The following is a 10,085-nucleotide window of genomic DNA, read 5'->3' as shown; positions in this document are numbered from 1 at the left end:
GGTGTTACTTTTCCTACTAATGCCTTTGGCCCTTTAAACCCAGCTGTAACAGTTTGTTAATTATGGATGGTCCCAGCCCTGTCCATGGGGTATGATCAAAAACAGTTCTCATAATCATCACAGAACTGTGTGTCCAAGATGAAACACAGCTCACGTTTCAGAAAGACTTTGCCTTTCCAGGTGGAGTCTGCAAATGATAAATCTGCAAAACATATATAATTCCAGACAAACTCTTGCTACCAGAGCCTTCTACTGAATTAGCATCTCTCCCAGCATTTTCCAAGCACATTAAATGAAACATTGAGCAGCTTTTAGAACTATGCAGAAATTTCAGAAATGTCCCACCTGGATGTGCCTGCGACTCCATCTTCTGCCTTGGACCTGGTCTGCTGCAGTTAACAGGTCAGTAGCACAAAGTCTGAGTGATTTCTGCTAGCTAATAAAGCCAACCATTAAACTGCTATTTGCACTGTAACTGTGAACATGTTTCCTTCTGACATATCTGTATCTCTGGTTTTTTTGGGATAATTGTCTTTAAAAATTCCTGTAATACTGATATTGAATGTGAAGACATCTTATGTAGGCACGGTGCTACTAACTCATGGCCTGCTTGGCTCCAGAAGATCTTATACTGAGAGAACCTTTGCAGTGAATGACGTATGTTTCCAGTGCAGTAATAATATGTTGTTGTTGTGACACCAATAAACTCTCTTCCCTCTTCCCCATCTTTTACCCAACGCTTTAGCCAACCCCACAGCTCCCTAAACAAGAGGGAGTGCTGTAATGAAGAGAAGCTGTTTCTTTCACAGGTGAGTGCTGGGAGTGTTTTTCTATGCATCCACATCCCTGGGTTGGCTGTTCAGAACAGCCATGGCTTCTGCTCTGTTGATTTTGAACCTCCAGGGCTTTTCTTTGCCCATGTTGTTATTACCCCCTCAGTACACCCCTAGCTCAGGAACTTCCTGGGTGCTGCTCCAAGAAATAAGGTGTTTTCATTCCTTCCCTCCTTATTTTCAGTTTTTCTTTTCATCTTCTGTGATAAATTGTGGGAGTGTCTTGGGGTGCTTATGCATCCTCCCTGTTGTGCCGCAAGTACCCTGCGTGCCATCCACGAGGCAGCAGAGGATTGGGCCAACTTCACTTCCTTGTTGATGAGCTGGGCCTGCCCTGCACTGTCCTACTTGCGTCATGCCTATGTCTATGCAAACGTGCACTGGGCAGAAGCATGCTGATGGTCTGTAAAGTGGTCTTCTGCAGCTTCATCTCGCAGCTATTTGCATTTCAGAAACTACATTGTGTTAACTGGCCCTAGGCTGCTTATGGGAGGAGGGGAAACTTGCCTATCTTTTGAGGGCTCTTTTACATCTCAGTTCTGCATGCTCCTTGTTTCTGTTAACATCATCGGCCCCAGAACTGCTGAAGGAGCTGTTTCTGATACTGCTACGCTATCTAGCTGCACATCTGGTAGAAGGTGGTGGTTTGCTGCTATGTTGGGCTAGAAGTTGCCTCTGGTCACCCTAGGAGGCAGACTTCATGGGCAGAGAAGAGCTTGGTTTGATATGTGGCGTAAGGATATTAAAATAAGGGAGACTGTTCCCTTTGAAACAAGCTGTAACAATTAAGCTTTTGGCCAATACGTTATGGACACTATGGATGTGGAGGAACTTGAAGTGGTTTTTTTTTTTCCTGTGGCTCCTAGCAGCAAACTGCAAATTTCCCTTACCTAGCAAGAGCTAATCTGGAAAAGCTGTGTTTCCCCAGGAATTCTGGGGCCATCGGTAGCATTGCAAGTCCATCTTTTGTTGCTTTCTGGGAGGCCTCCCCTGCTCTCAAATAAGCTGTCTCTAAAAGGTCTCACTCCACCCTTCCGTGACCTCAGTAACCCACAGTGGCAGATTCCTGAACAGCAGTGTGAAGCACAGGAAACAGTTATGATAATAGTGTGGTAAAGGCATTTGATGTTTATATTCTTGGCCAAGCAGGCCTGCTTAGCAGACCAGTTTACAATAGGCTGCCTAATCCCTTCACTGCAGGGGAATCTGCTTAGCCACTCCTGCCATGCCCAGGTAACCAGGTGATCTAACTTCAGCCTACCTTGCAAAGGTGAGGTTAGTCACACACTGAGCAGGGGGATGAGGTAGTATGAAGATACCAGCAGCACCACCCATGTAGACAAAGCCCTTCGATGGCTGTGGTCTACTGCACTTTGCACAGTATTCACAACAATCAGGGACATGATAGTGGACTTAAGATGTTGCGCTGACCAGAACAGTGTCTGTTTACTGGGGCACTTGATGAGCAGAGGAAAGAAGGGAGGTCAAATCTCACAGAGCCTTGAGTGACAGCATGATCAGGATACAGAAGTGGTCCTGGACTATAGTACTGACTGTCTGCTCTGATAGACTAACAATGTGTCCACTACCCAAGCATAGAAGCAGCTAGGCACAGGAATCCCAGTCTATATGAGTCTATCTGAGGCTATCTCAGGCTCAAAAATGTGAATTATTGTACAAACCAAGGAATGCAGCACATACAGAGCAAGTGCTGCATGCCCCAGTAGCTTCCACTGTAATGTGATGCTTCTATTTACTACATTTGCCTCTATAGTGATCCAAAAACCACATGAGATAGAAAAACATAGACATTTGTTGCTGGGTTAACAGTAGACAGACAGTGGATGTCTATCAAAATGGAGCACTTTGAACAACAACAATCAAAAAAAACCCCAAACCTTCAAGGTAGCTGCAACTTAAAACAAATCACCTGGTGAGAAACACTGTTCATCTGGTGGAAGCTAATTGTGGGGCTGGTGTAAATGGGTCCTAGAAAGCATGAAAGAAGGGTCTGAGTGGCCTTTGGAGAGCAGGAGTTCAGCTAATGGCCTTCAGGCCGAGTGGCACTTGGTGTATGAGGGAAGTATGACAAAAGGTAACTTGCAGAGAGCTCTGACTGTCCTGCCAGAAACACTGCTCTGTATTTTGGAGTACTAACGTGAAACGAAACTCGGAAAAGAAATTTGTGCTTTGCCGTTTAAGCCAAACTGCTGCTGAACTCTTGTACAGTTTTTTCTGTCTGCCCCATAGGCAGAATATGGTAAAAGCTGTGGGTCTTACACAGCCACAGCATCTTTACGGTGACCTGCGGCAGTAGGCTGGGAATTGGAGAGATAAAATTTGTCTCTACAGGAGACAAGATATTTTCTGCTGCAGCAGGCAAACTACAGGCATCTGGACAGTTCTGAGGCAGTAGGTGTTTTTTGCTTAAATGACACACTGAAGGCTGCTTGCATTTAGAGCCTTTCTGTTTCTGCTCCTGTTCAGGATTGTTGTACCTATAAAAAGTGTAATATATGTGTAGATGGATAACCATGGGGCCTCATGGGAGTTGGCAGGAGTCTTACTGGAAGGGGAAGGCCCCAAAGCAAGTATTAGGAGAAGCACCATAACTCAGTCTGCAGTGCCAGTTTGGAAATGTCTCTCTCCATTTGTGCATGGCCCCTGTCTTCCTGTTTCTTGGCCCCTAAAGCTAATACTGGCAGACCATTATTCAGTCTGTGCTTTGCTTGCTTCTCTCTTCCCCTTCTTTGGCACTAGACCCACATAGATGATTGAGTTGATGGATCCTGACTGGAACACTACCATTGCAGAATTGCAGCTGGATGTGGAAAGATCTGTTCCTATGAAGTGGCTTTAGGTGACTTAGAGAGCTCTTCTGATGGCTTTTTTTAATTAAATATTGCAAGAAGTTACTTTTATATTCAGCAAATTACTTGGCCTTCAAATTGTTAACCCTTTAACAGAAATTCCTGTTTCTCCATCACTAATGAGTAATTGCAGATGCAGCTACTTTAACTCAATCAGATAATCTGAGCAGTTTTTCATTGGTTCTTGAGATTATCTTTAAAATCGGGTGCAGTAAGCTCTGCTTTATTATGCCGCTGCTGCTGCTGACTGATCATCAAACCACACAGCCTAAACTATCAAGGGACAGAAGCAGTGCGAAAAGTCAACTTTCCTTTGGGCTGGTAAGCGAGTTTGACATATTTCTGTGGTATGCAAGCAGGTAAATAACAACAGGATACATCTACTGCGCTAAGGTACTGAAAAATAATTTCTTTACCTAAATGTGGGATTCTGTATTGTTTCTTGTACTGGGAACCTAGAGCAATAAGACCACCAGAAGGGTCTTTGCACTTTTGTTCTGCTAGATTGCTGAGCTCAAAACCATGCTATTGCATTAATTCTGATATGGATCGTGCTAGAAAAGAAGCACCATCTTGAACAAATGATCTTTAGGTACTCCTCTCTGACTGAAACAGACGAAAGTAAATGAATCCGGCCAAAACAGCACACAGTATTTGGGACTTTGCACACAAAAGTATACTTTTTTTTTTTTAAATTATATATATATGTGTGTGTGTGTTTGTGTGAATATTGCTTTATTGCGCTAGTCATCCTTTGTAGCAGCTTTTTTCAGCCTCTGAGATCCAAGTCTGTCAAATCTAAAAGTATATAGCAGTTTGTGAACATCAAATTGTGTAAAAATGGCTCCCCAAAGATGAAGAGAGAGAAAGACTGGTTATAGGGGCTTCTCTCTCATAATCCGTGCAGATGAGGAAATCCTACTACTTCTTCCTTATTCTACAGCAGTTCGCATGCTGACCATGTGAGTCTACTGTGTGCACTTAATGTACTTCTGTCAGACATGTGCCTAGAGGCCTAGATATTCAGGAGGTAGCTAATCTACCATTGATTTTTCTTAAAGGACCTACAAAGTATTTTCTTGTAGGCAGGGCTGATTGAAGGAGTGGCCGTGATAAACAATCACACTTAGTAGCACAACGATTGCTCTGGAGAATGTGCACTTGGGGTTAACCTTGATGGATGGAGGCATGCGCGTGTTGGTACATGCACGCTATTGCCTGTCACTGTTTTACTTCACAGGTGTGAGTCAGTGTCCTGCCTTTTTTTAGTACCTGCTGGTGCTGCCTCTGGATGAGATTGAAGCAAAGGTGGGGATTATGGCCAAGGGAGAGCAGGTCATTTATGACTAATTGCTAAGATGTAAGGAATAGAAACAGAGCATTCAAAAGTTCAGATCTGCTGTGCCTGCTCTCACTGTGCGCCACTCACTGTATCTTGCTGTGGGAGGGAGAGCGAGTAGACCACATTTTGGAACAGCTCAGACCCACTGCCTGAAGCTTCTGACTTCCTCTAAAGCGTAGGAGAGCACAGCAAACCATACAAGTGAATCTACTCTATATAAAAGTTGATGGTAGAGGTAGGATAGGACCTCGGAGTCCTGGGTCTCTGCTGTGGGTTGGCATATATCACTACATGTATCAAAGGGTACTCAAGCATGCTGAAGAATCTTATGCACACATCTCCACATTAAATCCTTGCTCATGCTGTTGTATGACACTTCAATTTCATGTTTTATTAGGCCTTTGTAAAGCTGATCTTGTCTTTCTTGTAGTCATCCAAAGGTTGGAGATGCAAAGGTCATTTTTTGTGTCCATCACTTTGAACCCATTCCATCTCTCTACACAGTTCTTCTTTCTCCATTTCCCTGTCACATCAAACATAAGCTCCTTGCCCCCACTTTCAGTCACTGACAACCTCTCGTTGTCCTCTTGTCATCTCTCACTTCCATATCAAGAAGTCAACTCTTTCTATGATGCCAGCTTCCACCTCTCACTAGATCATCAAATCAACTCCTAACTTTCCTCCATGCTACTGCTTACACACTGAAGGTACTGCCTACATTTCTCTTGAGCTACCTCAGCCTCATTCTTTAAGTCTCTCCTTAAAGCTCTGCTTTGCTGAGTTGCTAAAACCTGGACAATACCTAAGCTACCCACATGCTGAGACTGTGCTGCCACCTTCTTGTATTATTTCCCCTCTCGCTGGTACCTACCGGTTTATTTTACACTATAAATTCTTAAAAGAAAAGGCCATCTTTTTATGATATATATTCTACTGGACCCCGAATATGGGGGTTAGCCAGAACTCTGAACATGGATTTCTGGTAATACAAACAGACATAGCAATAACAGTTGATCATCTGTCTTTCTGTTGATAAGCAGTTGAGAGCATTTGGAAAATCTATGTTGTGCAAATTCAGGTTAAAATTACTTGAAATGTCTTTTGGGAGATGGAGGCAGCTGATGGAACCACAGGAGGGGAGGGGAAAGGCATGGCTGTAAGGCTTCATTTCCTTGAGACAATTACAGGCAAAAGAACTCTGCCCTGGAAACATACAGAAAGGATGGAAACATCATTGCAATCAGCTTGAGACCACCTGGGAACTCGAGGCCACCAGTCAGCTTCTGGTGCTGAACCAACGCCTGGACTGGCCGCAGCATACCTGGTGTATCGTTTCAGGGCTTTCTCTCAGACAGAATCCCAGAATCTCAGAATAGTAGGGTTGGAAGGGACCTCTGGAGCTCACCCCATCCCACCCCTGCTGGAGCAGGCACCCCCAGAGCAGGGGCACAGGGCCGTGTCCAGGCGGGGGGTGAATGTCTCCAGGGAAGGGACCCCACAGCCTCTCTGGGCAGCCTGTGCCCCTGCTCTGGCACCCGCACAGTAAAGAAGTTTTTTCTCATATTGAGGCAGAACTTCCCGTGTTCCAACTTGTGCCCATTGCCCCTTGGCCTGTCATTGGGCACTATGGAAAAAAGACATTTGGTCTCTTTCTTTCCTGCAGAGTGAACATGGTTCTTCTCCCTTCCTCTGACACCTCCCACAGCTACAGGTTTCACAGGGCTTTTCTGCCTTCACCCACAACTCAGCAGTATTGCAGAAACTGGACATTAGAACAAAAAAAAAAAGACATCAAGCAGCCTGGCTAGGAAATTGGTTTGTCTTCCAGTGCTGCTGTAATAGTGCCCTTGCTGCTAGGACTGGACATAGGGCACGCTAACAAGAGGTTGCCTTGCAATGGTGCTGGCACCTTATTGGTTTCTGCTTGGTTCCTGGCTTGATAATCAGCTTCTTGCTTTCCTCCTGCTGCAGAAAGAACTGGTAGTGTTCAGTGATGAGTGTCACTGGGAAGAATGATGAATGCCTGCAATGTTACCAAGAATCCTTTCACCCATCTATTCTCACTGAAACTGAAAAGTGCTTTCACACTTACCTCATTTTTGTCCCATTCTGTGGCTGTCTGCTGTCCAACACCAAGAAGAGCTGAGATTTGAATTGACTGTGGCCATTTTACTACATAGCCTATCAAAACCTTCATATTGACCTACATAAGATGAAGAGAATTTCACCCAAGCTGTCCTTTTCTTCTGGGATTTGCCAAGACAGTTTATCTGTGGTCAGGCTGGGCTATCATCAGCTCAACCTGCCTTAGGGTAATATGGCAATTCTTTATCCACAGCTGAGTGACTTGAAACAGGTGGGAAGCACAGTGCGTATGAAAGATGAGAAAAGGCATCAGAGCATCTCTAGGATTCTAGCAAAGTTTGCAGTTATTTTCTTGCAAGGCCAAACTCACTGCAAGCATCAGGAGACATTACTCACACGACCTCATTAACATGTCTCTATGCTTGCAATTGGTATTTCCCCTGAACACTACAAAATGTACAATTATTGCCTTTCTTCACAAGTGGGAAGTGTCTGGTAGTTACTGAGAAGTGATAGGGCCTGTTTGTGAACCAGCTTTTTAGGATATATGATAGGTTTACCTTTGCAAGGCTGAGGATTGCTGATGTTAATAGAACACTATCATGATCGCTTTAGGACAGACAATTATAACCAAGTCCTGCATCAATTTCATTACTTCCATCCGAGCTAAGGATTATTTTTTTTAAGGTACCTAACCAAGATTTATAGACTACAAGTCTTGGATCATATGTTTAGGCATGAGGTTCCAGCAATAAACATAGTTCCCCTTTGTACAAATTCTGCACTTTGTTTCTGTCTAATTGTATCTACCTTTAGTGTCCAACTACTGCCTTCTTTCCATCTTTCTTTAGTAGACTTAAAAGCAAACAAAACACAAACAAAAAAGAAACAAACAAACAAACAAAAACCCACAAAAAACCCACCATCATCTCCTACCTGAAATCTTCTTCCATGTAAGATACATATGGCTGGTGTGAAATTATTACTTAGCCCTTCCTTTGGTTAAGCTAAAGAGATCTACTTGGCCTTTAGTTGTTCATTTCTGAAGAAAGTTATCCAGGATTAAATCATTCTTATAGCTCTTTTGAGAACTATTTTAATCTTTTCAGCAACTTTTGTTTAAAGTGTGGATCCCAACAGAAGAAATGAACTAATAATGGCATTATGAATGCCACACGTAGCTGCAATAACATTTATTTTAATTGATATGCACCCGCAGTCTCTGTGTTAGCTCCTCTAATTGCATCAGTGTACTGCAGAATCTAGTTCAGCCGGTTATGTGCTATTTTTCCAAATCATTTTCTGATAAGCCTTTTAGAATTCAGTGTTCCATGACCTACTTATGACTAACATTAATGGCTTCTAACACACAAATTTGCATTTAAACATACTGGTTTTTTTCCCAGGTGAGCTAGAGAGCCAAGAAATGTCTGACACATTTCAAACATTGCAGAACTGAACAAAGAACTGGGGTGGGGGGACAGGAGGGAGTTTATCAAATTAGTAGCAATTACCTGGAATAATTGAGTCCTGGTTTTGTTATCTTGACCTCTGTTTGTTTGTGTGCCTGAACAAGTTCTTGTAAGCACATGTATAATTCTACTTAATGCAGCTCTCTATATTTCATATTTAGTCAGTCGTACTGTATTTATCACAGGGATCATACACGACTCTGATTAGAATGATAAGCAGGGGAGATTTCATGCCTCCCAGCCTCCCTCAGCTAAAATCAGCTAATGATGACATTTCCTCTTGACAACCCCCACTCTGAAGGAGGTCTGCAGCAAAACAGGATATTTACAAAAAACCCATAAATGAAGAGGTGGTGAAGTGGAAGCCAGAAAGGTTCCTTGTCTCTTGATCAATTTCTGATACATTATAATTATTTTACTACTTAATTCAGAAAAGGGACATCAGAAGCAGGCATAATTACAGGAAAGAGGTTGATATGTGGATGCTGCTGTCCAGCTTTGTGAAATCTGGGACTGGAAGGATACTCTTGGTCATGGAGTGCAGCTCCAGCTACTGTAGCCATCAGATCATTTAATACCTTCACTAAAACAATCCTCATCACTTGACATATCACAGTCCTTGATAAGCATAGGCTCTTTCTCACTCACCCCTATTCAAGACTACTTTAGACCCTTTGTTGGTTAGAAACCACGATCTTATTCTATAGCCTGCTTATACCCATTTGGTCTTCTGCTAATGCTGTACTTGGTGTCTCTCCTATCCTGACACTTCTCTCTCCCTTTCCCCCAACTTCTTCTGAAAGAGAGATCATAGCCCCTGGCAAATTTTGGTTGTTTTTTTTCTTTTTTGCAATAACTAAGCCAAGCTCTTTCAAGACAGAACAGTCTCACAGCCTCTCATTACCTCAGCCCTAGAGTGGGTTTCCATACTGGACAAGCAGTACAGTGTTCCTCCAATATTTTTTTGAATTTTTGAAGTAACTGGGTCTTGTCTATACAAATTAGTGGCCTCTGTCTACAAACACACTCCATGTTTTCTCGGTTCCAGGCTGTCATGGGCTCCTTAGATCAGCACACTACCTGAAAAGGTGCTGGGCTTGTTTGCCCCATTAAGGTAATAACAAATATTGCAAAGTGGAAGCATCTTAAAAAAACCCACCATATATTGCTGAGTAGATCAAGTCGGGATTCTTTATATTAAACTTTGTTTGCTGGAAAATGATCAAATCAGAAACTTTTTGTGAAAAAATTATCATTTTCAATGAAAGCTTCATGAGGAAATAATTCACAGAATGGAATTTATGGTTAATAAGAGACCGAGTCCCGCATAACCTTGTAGAGAGCGAGCATTTCATATTGCAGAAGATACACTTGAAATATCCTTACACAACCCTTTGGTAAACTGGGGTAATGACTAGGCCCTAAGAATTCTGTATCCCTGGTGAGTGCTTTGACCAGGAGCATATCAGTTATACTCTCTGTT

This window comes from Phalacrocorax carbo, chromosome 10 (genome assembly GCF_963921805.1).
Source record: "Phalacrocorax carbo chromosome 10, bPhaCar2.1, whole genome shotgun sequence".
Lineage (NCBI taxonomy): Eukaryota > Metazoa > Chordata > Aves > Suliformes > Phalacrocoracidae > Phalacrocorax > Phalacrocorax carbo.
The sequence above is the reverse complement of the archived record's forward strand: the minus strand, read 5'-3'. Positions refer to the sequence as shown.